Consider the following 17,045-nt stretch of genomic DNA (forward strand, 5'->3'; position numbering starts at 1 on the left):
TCCTCTGTCGTCCCCTTCTCCTCCTGCCATGACCAGAGATCAAATCCACGTCCCGTGTGTGGGGAAAGTCCGAGAAAGCCCAAGGCAGGGACTTTTCTAACCTTGACCTTCTCCGGTGACCACAAAACAGCTTGCCAGGGTGTGAGACCATCCCCGGAGTGCCCGGGCCTGGGCCCAGCTGTGTCTGTGTCTGGAGATGACTCCCAACAAGCACAAAGTGTCAGGCCCGCGAGCCTTCGGCAGCGTGACTGGCCGGGACCTGCATGGTTTCCCGTGTCTCTGAGTTTCTGTCCGGCTTTCACTTCCGGACTCGGGAAAACAGAGCGCTTTCCAGGTGTGCGGTGGGTGGAAAGAGACCCCCAGGTGCACGTTGAAAACAGAGTGGATTTCTTTATGCTCCTGCGGAGACATCCCAGGCCCCCTCCCCACCCCAGCCTCCCCCTCCCCCGTCCCTCTGCCTCTGTGAAGATGAGTTTGACGGATGCCTGTGGTTTTAAGCTCCCTTCCCGCCTCCCTGACCCAGTTCATGGTCCTTTGTAGCAGCCCGCAGGGAACATGAGCAATGATAACTTTCCTGACACGCCGTGAACCACATGCCATTTTAAGATATAACTGCTGGCTGACCTTTGTGAGGGTTTTCAGGGCATGCTAACTCTTTCTGGTGAAATATGCTCCATGATTCATTGAAACAGCCCGTGGAGAAACTGTATGTATAAAGACTGCGGAGGGATGTCCCTGGTGTCCAGTGGTTGAGACCTCGCTTTCCGAGGTGATAGAGGTTACATCCCCTGGTCTGGGAGCTCGGATCCCACGTGACTTTGGGCCAAAAAACCCCAAAACATTAAAACAAAAGCAAGACTGGAACAAATTCAATAAAGCCTTTAAAAGTGTTTCACATCAAAAAAAAAAAAATTCTTTCAAAAAGCGATGGGAAAAATGTCGCAATATTGCTGTCCTTTTTCCTTTAAATCTTTTTCTTAAAGTTCACTTTACTGCTTTCTCTCTGCGAACTTGTCTTTCATTTTGATCATTTTTTGCAGTCTAAATTTAACGTCGTCCAAATCTACCTTGGCACATTTTTTATCACCTCGTCCAACTCAAGACGACAAAAACAGGTGTTAACATCGACACGTCGAGATGGTTTTCGCTTCCTGTAACAGGACGGGGCCGACGTGCTAAAAGCTTTCCTCCGAGTGAGTGGTCCTCGGGTGAAAACTGATCAGAGCAGCATAAATATATTGTGCAGCCTCATACACAATAGTTTTGTAGCTGTTCAGTCGCCCAGTCGTGTCTTACTTTTCTCGACCCCGTGGACTGCAGCACGCCAGGCCTCCATGTCCATCACCAACTCCCGGACTTCACTCAAACTCACGTCCATCGAGTCGGTGATGCCATCCAGCCATCTCATCCTCTGTTGTCCCCTTCTCCTCCTGCCCCCAGTCCCTCCCAGCACCAGAGTCTTTTCCAGTGAGTCAGCTCTTTGTATGAGGTGGCCAAAACATTGGAACTTCAGCTTCAACATCAGTCCTTCCAGAGAATATCCAGGGTTGATTTCCTTTGTTTAAAACAATGTATTGGATGCTATTTATTCCCTGGAGGAGGTGAATCCCGGTACAGATCTTCCAATGCATTTAATGAAAAGGAAGATTTGCACAGCTAAAGGTTTCTAAAACCCTGTACCTGGCTTCCCAGGCGACTCAGTGGTAAAGAACCCACGTGCCCATGCAGGAGACACAAGAGACCTGGGTTCCATCCCTGGGTTGGGAAGATCCCCTGGAGGAGGAAATGGCAACCCACTCTAATATTCTTGCCTGGAGAATCCCACGGACAGAGGAGCCTGGCGGGCTACAGTCCACAGGGTCACGAAAGAGTCGGACACGACCGAGCCACACACACACACACACATACACACATATGCAGCTGGTATGTCAGTTAAGCTTCTATTAATTTCTTTATTCTTTATTATTATACTATTTATATTATTATCTTTATTATGTCTTTATTTTTTTGAAGTGTAGCTGAAATACAATGTTGTGTTAATTTCTGTTGAGCAACAAAGTGACTCATTATTACAGATGGATACATTCCTGTTCATATGCGTTTCCACTGTGGTTTATGACAGGGCATTGAATATAGTCCCCATGCTATAGAGTAGGACGTTATTAATGACCCATCATGTACATAACGGTTTGTATCTGCTCAGCTCAAACAAGAATACTGGAGTGTGTTGCCCTTTCCTGCTTCACTGTTTGTTCCTATGGCATTGTAACTTCATGTTGAAATGTTAAAAACATTAAAATGAGGAAGCGTGACTTTGCGGGCATTTTTCACAAGGAAACCTGAGTCGTAGGGGGCTTCCCTGGAGGCTCAGATGGTGAATATGTGTGCTACGTCTATTCTGTCCCCATGAAAAGACTCAAGAACACCACCCCTTTTGTGCTAAGTGAAATGATTCAGAGAAAGACAAATATATTATTTTTGTATGTATGTAGAACCTAAAAAAAATAATACGGATGAGTTTACAAAACAGTCAAGACATGGAAGCAACCTAAATGTTCATTGACACAGGAGTAGTCGAAGAGTGCTACACATTCAGAGCAGAATATTACTCAGCCATGAAAAAGAATGAAATAATTCCATTGGCAGCACCATGGATGGACCTAGAGATTGTCACGGGCTTCCCTGATGGCTCAGTCGGTAAAGAATCCGCCTGCCCATGCAGGAGATGGGGGTTCGAGCCCTAGTTCGGGAAGACCCCCTGGAGGAGGCCATGGCAACCCACTGTGGTATTCTTGCCTGGAGAATGCCATGGGCAGAGGAGGCCGGCGGGGCTACAGTCCACGGGGTCGCAAAGAGTCAGACACCACTGAGCACGCAACCTCAGCTTATTCTGCTCACCGTGTCATTCATGAAAAATCTCCTCTGTTTCTCTCACGATTCTTTCTCTCACCCTTGGGTTATTTGGAATCGTCCGGCCCTTGAAGGATCGTTGGCCCTCTTTTAGTTGCTGGCTTGCGGCCTAATTCCATGAGGGTCAGACTGTGTGTCCTGAATGCGTTTCACCCTTTGGAATGTGTGGGGTTTGCTGGAGGCCCAGGAGATGCTCCGTTTGGGAACTGCGTGGTTGTTATCATTATGTCTGCGGTGTCCGGATGTAGGTAAGGAAATCTGGGGTGAATGACACTCCGTGTACTGGTTTTCATGGTCTCTGACCCTCGTGGTGCATACGTGCGTTCTCAGCTGCTCGGTCATGTCCGATTCTTTGGCGACCCTGTGGACTGTAGCCCGCCTGCCTCCTCTTTCCATGGGATTCTCCAGGCAAGAATACTGGAGTGGGTTGCCATGTCCTCCTCCAGGGGATCTTCCCGACCCGGGGCTTGAACCCCCGTCTCCTGCATGGGCAGGCGGCTTCTTTACCACTCAGCTGCCTGGAGGATCCTTAGATTAGGGACCACATCCCAGAGGACTCTGCTGCAAAAAGTTATCTTGAAAGACTGTCCTCTGTAAGGACCCTATTTCAAAAAATAAAAAGGGGGTTCATATTCTGAGGTCTTGGGGGTGACGACGTTCTCCAGCTGAACTTCCGAGGTGCCCATTTCAGCCCCTAACAGTCCCACGTCTAAGTCAGCGGTATTTTGGCGTCCCCAGGTCGGCAGGATGCGCGACGGAATAGGCATCGGGTCATTCTGCTGCTTTCCCACCGAGTGAATGAACAGGAGACCTTTCTCTGTGCTCTGACCATTCAGCTGCGCTGTGGGCTACAAGCCACTGAACACTTGTGCTCTGCACACTTCGAATCTGAGGCCCCATCTCCAGCAACCAAGAGGCGGGGCCCCTGGGTGGAGAAGGGCTGGGTTTCCTGGGTGATGAGAGGAGACCAGGGGCTGATGCTTGAGAAGGCGATAAGATCGTAGGAAGCAGATGTTTATCTTTCCGTGAAGGGTATGACAAACATCACGTAACACCTCGGGGCACTGGCAGCCAAGGACCCTGGTTTCCCACTGTGGTGGGGAATCAAAAAAAAATTGACTCTGTCTGTCCTGATACATCTGCTGAATCTCCAAAGACATAACAAAAGATGTCTCCACTTGGGCTCTGACCACAGCATTCAGAATCTTCTAGCTTAGATTAGGGGGAAAAAAATAAATGGTTCAGACAGGAAAGCATCTGCCTGCAGTGCAGGAGACCTGAATTCGATCGCTGGGTTGGAAAGATCCCCTGCAGGTGGAAACGGCAACCCACGACAGTATATCTGCCTGGAGAAATCCCCATGGACAGAGGAGCCTGGCAGGGCTACAGTCCATGGGGTCATAAAGAGTGGGACACGACTGAGCAAGTTAGGGTACATTTCTAAACTTTGTAACAGAAATATATACTGATCGATACTAACCAAAGCATCTTTGTTTTTCCTTCTTAAACCCTGCTCCACGTAGTGGTACAAAACCGCCATGCCGCAGACTTTGCACTCAACACAGTGTTCTGATCACTTAGGTCTCAATAAAAGTCGAGGGGACTGGACTTCCCTGGTGGTCTGGTGGTGAAGAATCCGCCTGCCAGTGCAGGGGACACGGGTTCAATCCCCTGTCTGGGGTGGCTAAGCCCGTGAGCCAAAACTACTGATCCCGTGTTCTAGAGCCTGGGCTTTGCAACAAGAAAAGCCCCTGTGATGAGAAGCCTGCACCACAGCTAGAGAGAAGCCCCTTCCCACTGCAACTAGAGAGAGTCCACGCACAGCAAATGAACACCCAGCACAGCCATAAATAAACAAATATGTCATTTTTTTTTAATTTGGAGAGGATAAAGAAAGGAAAAAAAATAAAACCACGTCCACACAAAGACTCGTACGAGAGAAGAAAACATGTTCTCTCATGCTCTTAGCCCCTGTAGGGTGAGCCTGGAGGTTTGCCATCCAGGGAGGAGAAACAGGCTCACGCTCTTGGCAAGGCAAGAGGTGTTGGATGAAGGGGTAGGGGGGCGGTTCCTGCCCACCCCAGATCCCCAAGGACCCTTGAGAGAGTCCCTGCTTGGTGGTTGCCATGGTGACTAGAAGCTGAGGCATATCACCGCATCCCAGGGACTCAGGAGCGTCACGCTGGAGTCCTGGCTGCTTCCATTCTCTGGACACACGTGGTTCCCTGGGACAGTGGATGCGCCTTGCGACTGTCGACACCCACAGGAGTGGATACAGGGAGGGTTTGGGGAAGTGGCCGAAACCCCAGGGGCCCCACTGTGAGGACTAAGGGGCTGGTCACAGAAACCAAGGGGTGTGATCAGGCCCAGGGGCCTGATGTAGGGCACAGCGGAAACTTGAGGGAGCTGGTTGGGTCCTTGGGAGCCAGGCCAGGCCATGAGAGGCAGGGTCAGCCTTAAGTCAGGCCTTGGGGACCTGACGTAGTTCAGGCGAGCTGCTATCAAACCAGTACAGTGAATTTTGTCTACAATATCCGTGTGTGTGTGTGTGTGTGTGTGTGTGTGTGTGTGTGCGCTCAGTCATGTCTGACTCTTTGCGACCCCATGGACTGTAGCCCGCCAGGCTCCTCTGTCCGTGGGATTCTCCAGGCAAGAACACTGGAGTGGGTCTCCATTTCCTTCTCCACACAATATCCGTATATGTGCTCAGTTACCTGTCTAGGTGTTGCTGTGCAGATGTTTTTTTTTAAAGCCGTGATTCACATTTAAAGCGTTGAACTCTGAGCAAAACAGATGACCTGTCATAACATGGGTGGGCCTCGTCTAATCAGCTGAAAGCTTTTGGAGAAAAGAAACTGAGGTCCTCCAAGGAAGTTGGTATTCTGCCTCCAGACAGACTTCAGATGCAACCTACAAAATCATCGCTTCCGTGGGCCTCCAGACTACTGGTCTACCCAGCAGAACTGGGACTTATCATGATCCACCATGAACATGAGTTTGAACAAACTCTGGGAAATGATGAAGGACAGTGAAGCCTGGCATGCTGCAGTCCATGGGGTCGCAAAGAGTTGGGCACGACTGATCTTCCACACTCATAAGCCTTTTCCTTAATCATCTCTATGTATCTATGTATCTAGTTAATCCATAGGTAAGTATATATATCCATCTATCATGTATCTATCGTCTATCTTGTGTTTCTATTCTTCCCCTTTCCAACCATTCATGATCTATCTATCATCTATAAATAAATATGGATCTATCTATCTAATCATCCATCCTTGTAATACTTGTGTTAGCTTTGGGGCTTCCCTGGTAAAGAATCCGCCTGCCAATATAGGAGACACGGGTTCTATCCCTGGGTCAGGAAGGTCCCCTGGAAGAGAGCATGGCAACCCACCCACTCCAGTATTCTCACCTGGAGAATCCCATGGACAGACGAGCCTGGAGAGCTACAGTCCGTGGGGTCACACAGAGTCGAAGATGACCGAGTGACTGAGGACACCACAGCACATTAGCGCTCTCCAGAGAATCAGAGCCAATAGCGTATATATTATAAGGAAACAACTCCTGTGATCATGGAGACTGAGAAGTCCCAGGATATTCTGTCTCTAATCTAGAGACCCAGTGGGGCAACGTTGGGACCCCACCAATCCTCAAGACCAGAAAATCATCACTGAGCCCATAACCAACGTGTCCTTAATTTACCCCACGTCCCATGACGGAGTCACAGAGCCTGTTTCACGATAAAGACCAAGGACTGCTGATATACCTATTGTATGGATTTCTAGACCGAGGCTCGGGAGAGCTAAGGACACCCTCTCGAGAGCCAGTTAGACCCGTTTTGCTGGTGGACACCTTTCGCCTGTGTAGTTTTATATTTATAGAAGCTCTCTTTTTTTTAAGTGCAGCATCATTGTGATGAGAAAGTGGTGTTTTTCTCGTTTGATGGAAGAGGAAATTGAGGTTTAGTCATTAGGTCACGGGGTGGCCATGGTCAGACACACAGCTGGGGGTGTACCTCAATCTGCGGGAAGAAGCAGACTCCCGGTGGCCTCACCAGACAGATGCACACACCTTCTCAGGGTGAGGCCAGACCGTGATGGCCCGCTCTGTGATGCTACGGGTGGCCCCGTGGTCTTCCCCTCTGGCCTTCACAGCTTCCCAGAGGATTGGGGCCTGTCTACAGATCCATCCTCACGACGGAGCCCCAGCTGGACACGCAGCAGCAGCTTTGGGCCAAGAGTCAAGGGCTGCCCTTGGTCACACTGCACTGGACGCTGTCCAGCTAACACTGATTTTCTGGCCGCTGTCTCGAGTATCAGCGTCCCTCAAAACCATGGGCGGTCTGGCCACCAGCTACAGCTATTTAAACTGGGCCCTGCGGCAGTCAAGGGCTTTCTACCGTGGGTGATCAGGCCACCCCGCCCACTGGGCACACTCAGCGGTGTGTGTAGCTGTTTCTGGTTGTCATCACCTCCGAAAGGTCTCCTGGCACGTGGTGGGTGGAGACCAGGGATGCAGTGGGGTGCCAGACTCCCCACATCGGAGAGTCGTCCGTCCCCAGGTGTCAATAGTGGTGAGTCTGAGACATCCTGACCTAGCTCGAGAGACTTCATCGACTTATGCATGTATCCATCATCATCGATCATCTACCTGTCACTCATCCATGTAGGAATCATCTAAGTATCTATAGACCTATCATCTATCTCCCATCCATCCGCCCATCCATCTACCTGCTAACATGTATCATTTAACCATCACTCATCCGTCTAGGAATCATCTAAGTATCTATAGACCTATCATCTATCTCCCATCCATCCATCCATCCATCTATTATGATCTATCATTTAACCATCATCCATTCATCTATCCATCTTCCTATCCATCCATATCTATCTATCATCATCTATCATCCACCCATCCATTATCATCTATCATTGAGCATCATTCATCCATCTAAGTATCATCTAGTATCTATATCCACCTATCATCTATCTGTAATCTATCCATGCACCTACCCATCTGTCTTTTCATCCATTTGTCTATCTGTCCATCCATCATGTATGTATCTATCCATCCATCCACCATCTGTCTTCACCCATTCATCCATCCATCTATCCATCTTTCTATTCGTCCATGTCCATCTATCGTCTCTGTTCTTCAGTAAGCTTCCTGAGCCCTACACTTCACTCCTGTCTCTATCAGCCTCTCGGGTCCCTGGTATCCTGTCTGGTTCCCCATCCTCTCTCTTGCGTGGTCCATTTTAATCAACGTGGACAGTGGAGGAGGAAATGGCAACCCACTCCAGGATTCTTGCCTGGAGAATCCCATGGGCAGAGGAGCCTGGCCAGCTACAGTCCATGGGGTCGCAAAAGAGTCGGACACGACTGAGTGGCTAAACAAGGACAAAAAACGTGGACAAAGAGTTATGTTTTCACAGATCAGCCCGGCTCTAAGGCACCTCATGGCCTGACCTTCACAGTCTGAACCAGGGGGACTCCCCTGGTGGTTCTGTGGCTAAGACTCCATGCTCCCACTGCAGGGGGCCTGGGTGCAATCCTTGGCTGGGGAACTAGAGCCCACGTGCTTCAGGGAAAGCTCCCATATGCTACAATTAAGACCTAGTGCAGAAAATAAATAAAGGAATATTAATTTTAAAAGAAAGCCACAGACGGGAGGGAGGCTGTACAAAGCCAGCAGCCCCGGTTCCGCTCTGGTGCCCTGAGCTGGCTGTCCATCATTTGCATGGCTGTTTAGAAATGGCGACGGTGGTGTTTATTTAGGAGGGAGCTGAGCTTGGAAAGGAAATCGGTCACCCTTGGCGGGGACAGGCAGCTTGTGGTGGGGGGACCTCGGCAACACCCACGTCGTTGGCTTCCTGTGACCGTGACTCAGAGCCTGCAGGAGCCGGCCAGGCTCAGCAAGCGCTCGGGCAGACAGTGTTTATAGCCCGGGATGAGGAAGTCAAGCGTGGGGGTGTGGCGGCCAGATTCCCTGTGCACGGAGCAGTCCTTATCATCATCACCATCAATCACCGTCATTATAACCTCCACCACCGCCACCATCAATCAATCACCATCAATCAATCACCATCAATCAATCACCATCAATCAATCACCATCATTATCACCATCAATCAATCACCATCAATCACCATCATCACCATCATCATCATCGCCATAATAATAAGGCAGTGTAGACCATCAGCTGGCTGGATGACTTTAAGAAAGTCACAGAGTCACTTGCTGCCTCAGTCTCCCCATGTGTAAAGGGATGTCAACAACATTCTCAGAGGGACATCATGACGGTTCCAGGAACCCACCTGAACACCTACAATGGCAGCCCTACAGGGAATCCTGCAAGACGCGGGATGAACCCCCGAGCATGAAATCAATCAGGGACTTGCTTGCCACCAGCGTTGAACAGACAGGTGGATCTTCCTCAGTCTTCAAAGCGACCCTTTTAGGCGATGCTGTTCTTATGGAACTTGTTCTTGTGCTTTGCAGCAGGGGTCCGTGAGCAAGTGAGGGGCTCAGAGTGGGGGCATTTGGGCAGGGTCCCAGGTCGCGACTTCTCCAGAGCACCTTCTCTCTCCCTCTGACTAGGATGAAGACGGCAAGACTTCAAGGAGAATTTATTTAAGATGTATTCAACCCCGGTGTCTGCGAATGTGGCCTATGTGGAAAGACAGTCTATGAAGATGTGATTAAGATATAAGTTAACGTTAGCCCATTAGGGTGGGTCCTAAGCTGGTGTGACCGGTGTCCTTGTGAAAACAGAAGACGCACAGATTGATGCAGAAACACACAGACAGAAGATGTCTGTGCGAAGATGGAAGCAGAGGCCGGAGGGAGGCGGCCACAAGCCCAGGGACACCTGCAGCCCCGAGAAACTGGAAGAGGCAGGAAGGACCCTCTCTTGGAGCCATAAGAGGGAGCATCACTCTGTAGAAACTTTGACTGTGGAGTTCCGGCCTATAAAATGTCAGAGGAAAAAATTACGGTGTTTTAATCCACTCAGTATGTGGTCATTTGTTATGACTGTCCCAGGAAGCTAATTGAAAGGAACTGACTGGGAACCAGCCTCCTCTTTTGTTTTGCTGTCCATACATTCATTCATTCATCTATCCATCACAATTCACCCACTCATCCATCCATCAATCCAACAAAGTATCCATCCATCCAGTCACTCACCCAACCATCCATCCATCCATCGACCCACCCATCCATCCATTCATCCATCCATCATCCATCCACCCATCCATCCATTCACTCGCCCAACCATCCACCTATTCATCTATCCACCCATCATCCACCTATCCATCCATCCATCATCCATTCATGCATCATCCATCCACCCATCCATCCATCCATCACCCACCCATCCATCTATCATCCATCCATGTATCATCCATCCACCCATCCATCCATCCATCACCCACCCATCCATCTATCATCCATCCATCCACTCACTCACCCACCCATCCATTCATCCATCCATCCATTTACCCATCTGCTCATCCACCCAACTATCCATCCGTCCATTTATCCACTGACATATCTGCCCATCCATCCGTCCATCCATCCATCCATCCACCCACCCATCCATCCATCATCCAACAAACATTAGCTGAGCCCACGCTGACTGATTCTGGCCCCTCGTTTACAAGGCCACAGTCCACACATGCTTCCCGCCCATTCATTCTTGGTGGCTGTGACTGAGGAGTTGTCTCTGCTTCTACTCCGCCCACCTGCCGGCCTGCTGGTCCACCCCTGCCCCGACTGCTCAGGTGCCTGTGAGACAAACACTTGGAGACCCATGCCTCCAGCCACAGGGTAACTCGGAGGAGCCCGCAACCCTGGCTGATGGGCCTGGCCCACGGAGGTGACTGGCCGGGAGGCTGGGATGCGCATCTTGTAATCCGCCCACTCCCTCCGTTCCCTTTATAGCACAGGATATTACAAAAGACGCTTCCTACGCTTCCTGTTTTTTTCAGTAACAATGCCAGTTGTTGGAGCCCATGCTTGGTTCATCCTTGAGTGGGTAATCCCATGGTATGGGGAAGATGCAAAGGGCGCATGCTGGGGCTCTTTGTATGGACAGTTCAGTTCAGTTCAGTCGCTCAGTCGTGTCCGACTCTTTGCGACCCCGTGGACTGCAGCACGCCAGGCCTCCCTGTCCATCACCAACTCCCGGAGTTTACTCAAACTCATGTCCATCGAGTTGGTGATGCCATCCAACCATCTCATCCTCTGGCGCCCCCTTCTCCTCCCACCTTCCATCTTTCCCAGCATCAGGGTCTTTTCCAATGACCCAGTTCTTTGCATCAGGTGGCCAAAGGACTGGAGTTTCAGCTTCAGTATCAGTCCTTCCAGTGAATATTCAGGAGTGATTTCCTTTGGGATGGACTGGTTTGTGTGGACAATGGGGTCTAAATCTTGGTCCATTTGGAACGGAGCAGGATGCTATGGTCATTGCCCACCACCCCCATGTCATCTGCCTGCCTTTTAATCAGAGAAGTAGGAGATGCGGAAACAAAGGAAAACAGTCAAAGGAGACTAAATAACAATATTGTAGTCATTAAGCTGGAGAAAGCTGAGTCCCAAAGAATTGACACTTTGGAACTGTGGTGTTGGAGAAGACTCTCTGTTGGAGAAGCAGTCTCGAAGATTCCTTCGGACTGCAAGGAGATCCAACCAGTCCATCCTAAAGGAGATTAGTCCTGAGTGTTCATTGGAAGAACTGATGCTGAAGCTGAAACTCCAATACTTTGACCACCGGATTTGAAGAACTGAGACTCATTGGAAAAGACCCTGATGCTGGGAAAGATTGAGGGCAGGAGGAGAAGGGGATGACAGAGGATGAGATGGTTGGATGGCATCATCGACTCGATGGAGTAAGCTCCGGGAGTTGGTGAAGGACAGGGAGGCCTGGCATGCTGCAGTCCATGGGGTCGCAAAGAGTCGAACACGACCGAGCGACTGAACTGAACTGAGTCCTTACACATAGTCAAGGACCTTTGCTTCTTTCTCAAGGACTCTATATTCTGAGCCATATCCTGTGAGCTGTCTTATAGATACTAGAACATCAGGTGGAGAAGATAACTGCATGATGACCAGATTGTACCGAGGACATGAGCTCCCACCATCCCGAGAGTTGGCCACAAAGAAATGGAAACAAGTGCATCCCTGGAACTGAAGACGAACTGTAGCTTAAACAACCAAGATGACGCTGGTGAGGTCACTGATGTCCGATGTGAAGGTGACTGTTCGGGATGGCTGTTCTGTTTCGGCATGTAGTGCCCCCTCCTTCTGTCTATAAAAGCTCTCACCCCTTGCTTGTTGGAGCGGGGGTGGTGGGGGTGGGGGTGGGTAGTCGGCCTCTGGACAGATGTCCACCACTCTCCACCACCCCCCGCCCCTAGCCAGTTGCCAGCATCTGAAATAAAGCAAACTTTCCTTTCCACCAGCCTGGCCTGTCTATTGGCTTTTAAACAGCCAGCAGCCAGATTCTACACCCTCTTTCAGTAACACATTGCCCCACCCAAAGCGTGCTTGTTTATCCCGTACCCATGATCTCAGCAGAGCACAGGGTCTTCTCTCATTTTCATTATTGTATTACAGGAACAGGAGCATGTGGCTAAGCTTGAGACATGGCAGAAAGTGGCCCAGCAGGCCCTGAAGCAGCGGGTTGCCACCCTGATACCTGGGGCGGCAGGGTGGGGAGATGTGAGGTGGCCTTGCTTCTCCTTGAGCCCCGTGGCTGCACTCGTCCCTCCACCATTTCCTTGTCCTTTCCCTGGTGGTCATGAACCAGGGCGGGGGTGGGGGGGCGTGACTCTTCCCCCCAGAGGAGGCTTTGCTGATGTCTGGGGACAATTTTGCAGGTGACAATCTCTGGGGATGCTAGAGGCCTCTGGTCTGTGAAGACCAGAGATGCTGTTTAATAGCCTACAGTGCAGAGCAGGGCCAAGAATTATCCCATCCAAAAGGCCAGTCTCAGTGGTGTGAGTAGAGAAACCCTGTCTAACCACGAGAGCCTTCTATCTCAATATCTCTGTACCTGCCTAGCTTTCATCTATCACTCTCTCTATATACATCTCCATTCCTACATACCTGTTATCTATCTGTCTATCCATCTATCTGTACACCTATCCATCTATCCATCCATCTATCCATCTATCCGTACACCTATCCATCCAGCCATCTATCTGTCCATACATCCATCCTCTATCCATCCATCCATCTATCCATCCATCCATCCATCCATCCATCCATCTATCCATCCTTCTATCTATCCATCCATCCATCCATCTATCTATCCATCCATCTAGCCAGCCAGCCATCTATCCATCCATCTATCCATCCATCCATCTATCCATCCATTCATCCATCCATCTATCCATCCATCCATCCATCCATCCATCCATCCATCCATCTATCCGTACATCTATCCATCTATCAATCCATCCATCCATCTATCTCTCTATCCTTCCATTTATCTGTCTCCATACTTACCTATCATCTGTACCTCTCTCTGTCTTCTATCTATCCATCTATCCTCCATCAGTCACCCAAACTATCATCTATTTATCCATTTCTGTGTGTGCTATCTATGTTTACCTGTCTATGCGTGCATAAATGCTAAGTCACTCCGATCATGTCTGACTCTTGGTGACCCCATGGACTGTATGTAGCCCCCCAGGCTGCTCTGTCTTTGGAATTCTCCAGGCAAGAATACTGGAGTGGGTTGCCATTCCCTCCTCCAGGGGATCTTCCTGACCCACAGACTGCATCCAAGTCTTATGCTTTGGTAGGCAGATTCATTTACTATTTTTTTTTTTATTATTTATCCCTCTGTCTGTCAGTCTATCATCTATGCATCTATCTCTGTCATTTATTATCTCTGTATCTGTCTACAAATCAAAAAATTCACCTCCTTGTCCATCTATCCAACTCTCAGTTGTCAATCTGTCTACCATCTATGAATCATCTAATTTATTTGCAATCTGCTTGTCTATCTGCCTAGCATCTACTCATCTTCCAGACCCAGGGATCGAACCCACATCTCCTGTGTCTCCTGCAATGGCAGGCAGAACCTTTACTGTGGAGCAACCAGCAAAGCCCTGAGTTCCCTGCCTGGCTCAAAAGCAAACCCGGTCACCAGTCGTCTGTCAAAGCATGGCTTTCCCTAAGAGAAGGCAGACCCTGCATCCACGTGTCCGTCTGTCCAGCCAGGAGGGGGTGGTGGACGCGGCTGCAGGACTCTCCCCGGGGGCTCCCAGCGCTGACCCCAGGGGATGTTCCAGGGGACAGCACCCTGCAGGCCATGTGTGTGCTCATCTGCTGGGTCAAGGCTCCCTGAGATATGGTGTTGGCCCTGGGGAGGGTCTGTGGTGGACATGGGTCATCTCCTGGGGGAGCGGATGGAGGGCCCGGACAATTTTCCACAGTCACGGTCCAGGATAAGGTACCAGAGGGGCGTGGGATTCCCGGTGTCTTGCCCACTCCTGACTCCTCCCAGACAGGACAGGGCCCTTGGGCAGGAGCCCAGCTGGTGGACACACCCATGGAGGGAGGGACAGAGAGGCTGGGACAGCGAGGAGCGGCACCCTGGGGAACCCCCAACGGCCCCCCCCAATCTCCGTTACTAACCCATCACTCCCGGCCTTCCCGCCTTCATCCCTAAGATGAGAACACAGGCCTCAATAGGTTTGGAAGGGGTCCCAGATGACCTCCAAGGGGTGGTATTGCCCTTCTCCCGCCTGTGTCCGTGCAGCTGAGTGGGGATGTTTCAGAAACCACGGCTGATGTCCGGAGGGTCGGCCTAGCCTCCAGACTCCTCCCACGGCCCGGTTCCTCCTCCTAGAGCGGGCAGGGGTCTCCAGGATGCGGGGACCACATACAGGGGGTGCGCCCCCTCCGGCCGCGACCCCTGGCCATGGCAACGCAAGGCTCCCCCTCCCCGCCCCCTCGCTTCCCTCCCCCCCCCCCGCCCCCTTGTTTCCCCGCCTCCCGCCCCGCTCCCAAAAACGAAACTGCGATTCTTTCAGCTCCTGGAGGCGTTTTAAAAAGGAAAGTCCGCGCTCACGTTCGGCCCAGGTGCCCATTCCAACCCAACCACTCAGCGCGCTTCTAAGGGGGCTGACGAGCACGCGGGCCCCGCCCGGCCCCGGTTCCTCTGCGCTCCTGCCCCGGGAGCGGGGTAGGGGGGCCCCTTCTGACCTCTACGTAGAAGACACACGACAACCTAACAGAGAGCAGAGAAGAAAAAGGGGGAAACAAAAAACAAAAAACAAAAAACACCTCCTTGGTTTGGAATCAGAACCATTACGCTGCGTTAATGCCTCCTCGCCAGGCCTGACCCTAAGCGCACAGACTCCCGGTTTGCACCGCCAGGAATTCCCAGGGCAGAGACCAGTGTGCCCGTGGGGCTTCACTGCTCCCCAAACTGGGGGTGGTTTATAAAATGCAGCTTTCCAAGGAAAGAACCTGCCTGCCAAGGCAGGAGACACGAGACTGAGGGGTTCGATCCCCAGGTGGGAAAGATTTGCCTGGAGAAGGAAACAGCAACCCACTCCAGTATTCCTGCCTAGGAGATTCCGTGGACAGCGGAGCCAGGTGGGCTACAGTCTGGATTCGCAGTTTCTGGGTGAATCGGGGCCAGTGAGGTGATCTCAGGGCTCACGGGGGCCCCCCAGTGGCTGGAACCCTCCCCGACCCAGGAGGCACCCCCCCCATCACACCCGGCCCTGTCTCCGTCCCCTAGTCGTGCCTGGCCACCTTCAGCGCTCATCTGTTCTTCGCAGGTGAGTTTTCCTGAAGTTTGCACCAGGAGACTGTGTTCAAAGCATCTCCCTGCAATGCAGGAGCCGCAGCAGACCCGGGTTCCATCCCTGGGTCGGGAAGATCCCCTGGAGACAGGCATGGCAATCCACTCCTATTCTTGCCTGGAGAATCTCCATGGACAGGAGGGGCCTGGCGGGCTGCCGTCCGTGGGGTCGCAGAGAGTCGGACACCACTGACTGAGCACGCACCAAGGCCCTGTCTGTCTGAAGCTTTTCCTGTCTTGTCCGCGCCCCCCACCCCCGAGAGAGGAGGACGCACGCAGCCCTCCTTCCCAGGCTCTCACCTGGGAGCTCTCACCGTAAGGCCCTTCCCGGGAGGCGCCCCGGGTTCCAGACAACGCGCGTAAAATCGGAAACTGGACGCACCTGGAAAGGCCGAAACGCGTCAGCGGTGCAGACGCAGCCCGGGGCTGGATCCGAACGCGCGGCAGCCGTGCGTCAGACCGAGCCTGGCGTCAGGAAGCCGCTGTCCCGCCGCCCCCGAAGGAGCCCGGGGTGGGTGTCAGGGCGTGGCGCGGACGCCAGCATCGCCGCCGTGTCGGGCGCGCACATTGCGCGCGGGCTTGCACCCTCGCCGGATTCAGAGCCTCGAAAGGTACCCCCTCGCCGGCTCCGGGCGGCCTCCGAGGAGACCCAGGGTCGGTGCAGAAGAAACCCGTTTTGAAATTTCCTGTATAACCGTCTGACGGTATGCAGTCTCCTGGCGTCCAAGCCCGCCGGGCCCCTCCTATCAGCGCGCGCCCTGCCCCGAGGGCGGGGTGCAAGGGCGGGGAGTGGGGTGCGGCCCATGGCCGGGACCTCGTGGTGGCTCGTGCCGGCACCCGCGGCGACTGCTTCGGGGAGATGCAGCCTCTCCGAGAAGGTCTGCAGCTTGCAGACGCGCACCAGACCCTGCAGACCAGGAGGGGAGGTCGCCGGCCCTACGGTGCCGCCGGCACTGACCTGCAGTGAATCTTAGACCGAACAGTGCCTGACGATTTTTATTAAAAGCAACAACAACAACAAAAAAACACAACTGTGCTAAGCCAAGAGACTTCCTCTTGCAGGCGAAACCTGAGTGCCTGGCGACCTCTTTTGGTTCTGCAGCCAGAAGGTGACCTGCCCAGGTGACCCACGCCCCTGGGGACTCCCAGGAAACCCCTTCCCTCTTCCATCTGGACCGACCCGGATTCATGCCCCACCCTCATCCCGACCCCCCAACCGCGGCCCCAGACCCCCGGCCCCTCGGTCGATGGGGCACTCCAGAGCAGAGGGGAAGCTGGGCCAGTTGGTATGACCCACGTGGAGT

At 52.1% G+C, this 17,045-nt stretch overlaps 1 protein-coding gene across 1 annotated transcript in view; it reads right to left on the reverse strand.

The window, feature by feature from the left end:
* Positions 1 to 16,257, reverse strand: part of P2RY8 (P2Y receptor family member 8) — a 47,195-nt gene extending 30,938 nt beyond the window's left edge. The window contains exon 1 of the mRNA XM_006042453.4: positions 16,124 to 16,257. The gene's annotated coding sequence lies outside the window, so the exon portion shown is untranslated. The remainder of the gene's footprint in view (positions 1 to 16,123) is intronic.
* Positions 16,258 to 17,045: the final 788 nt, after the last annotated feature.

The sequence above is a fragment of the Bubalus bubalis genome, chromosome X (assembly GCF_019923935.1).
Source record: "Bubalus bubalis isolate 160015118507 breed Murrah chromosome X, NDDB_SH_1, whole genome shotgun sequence".
NCBI lineage: Eukaryota > Metazoa > Chordata > Mammalia > Artiodactyla > Bovidae > Bubalus > Bubalus bubalis.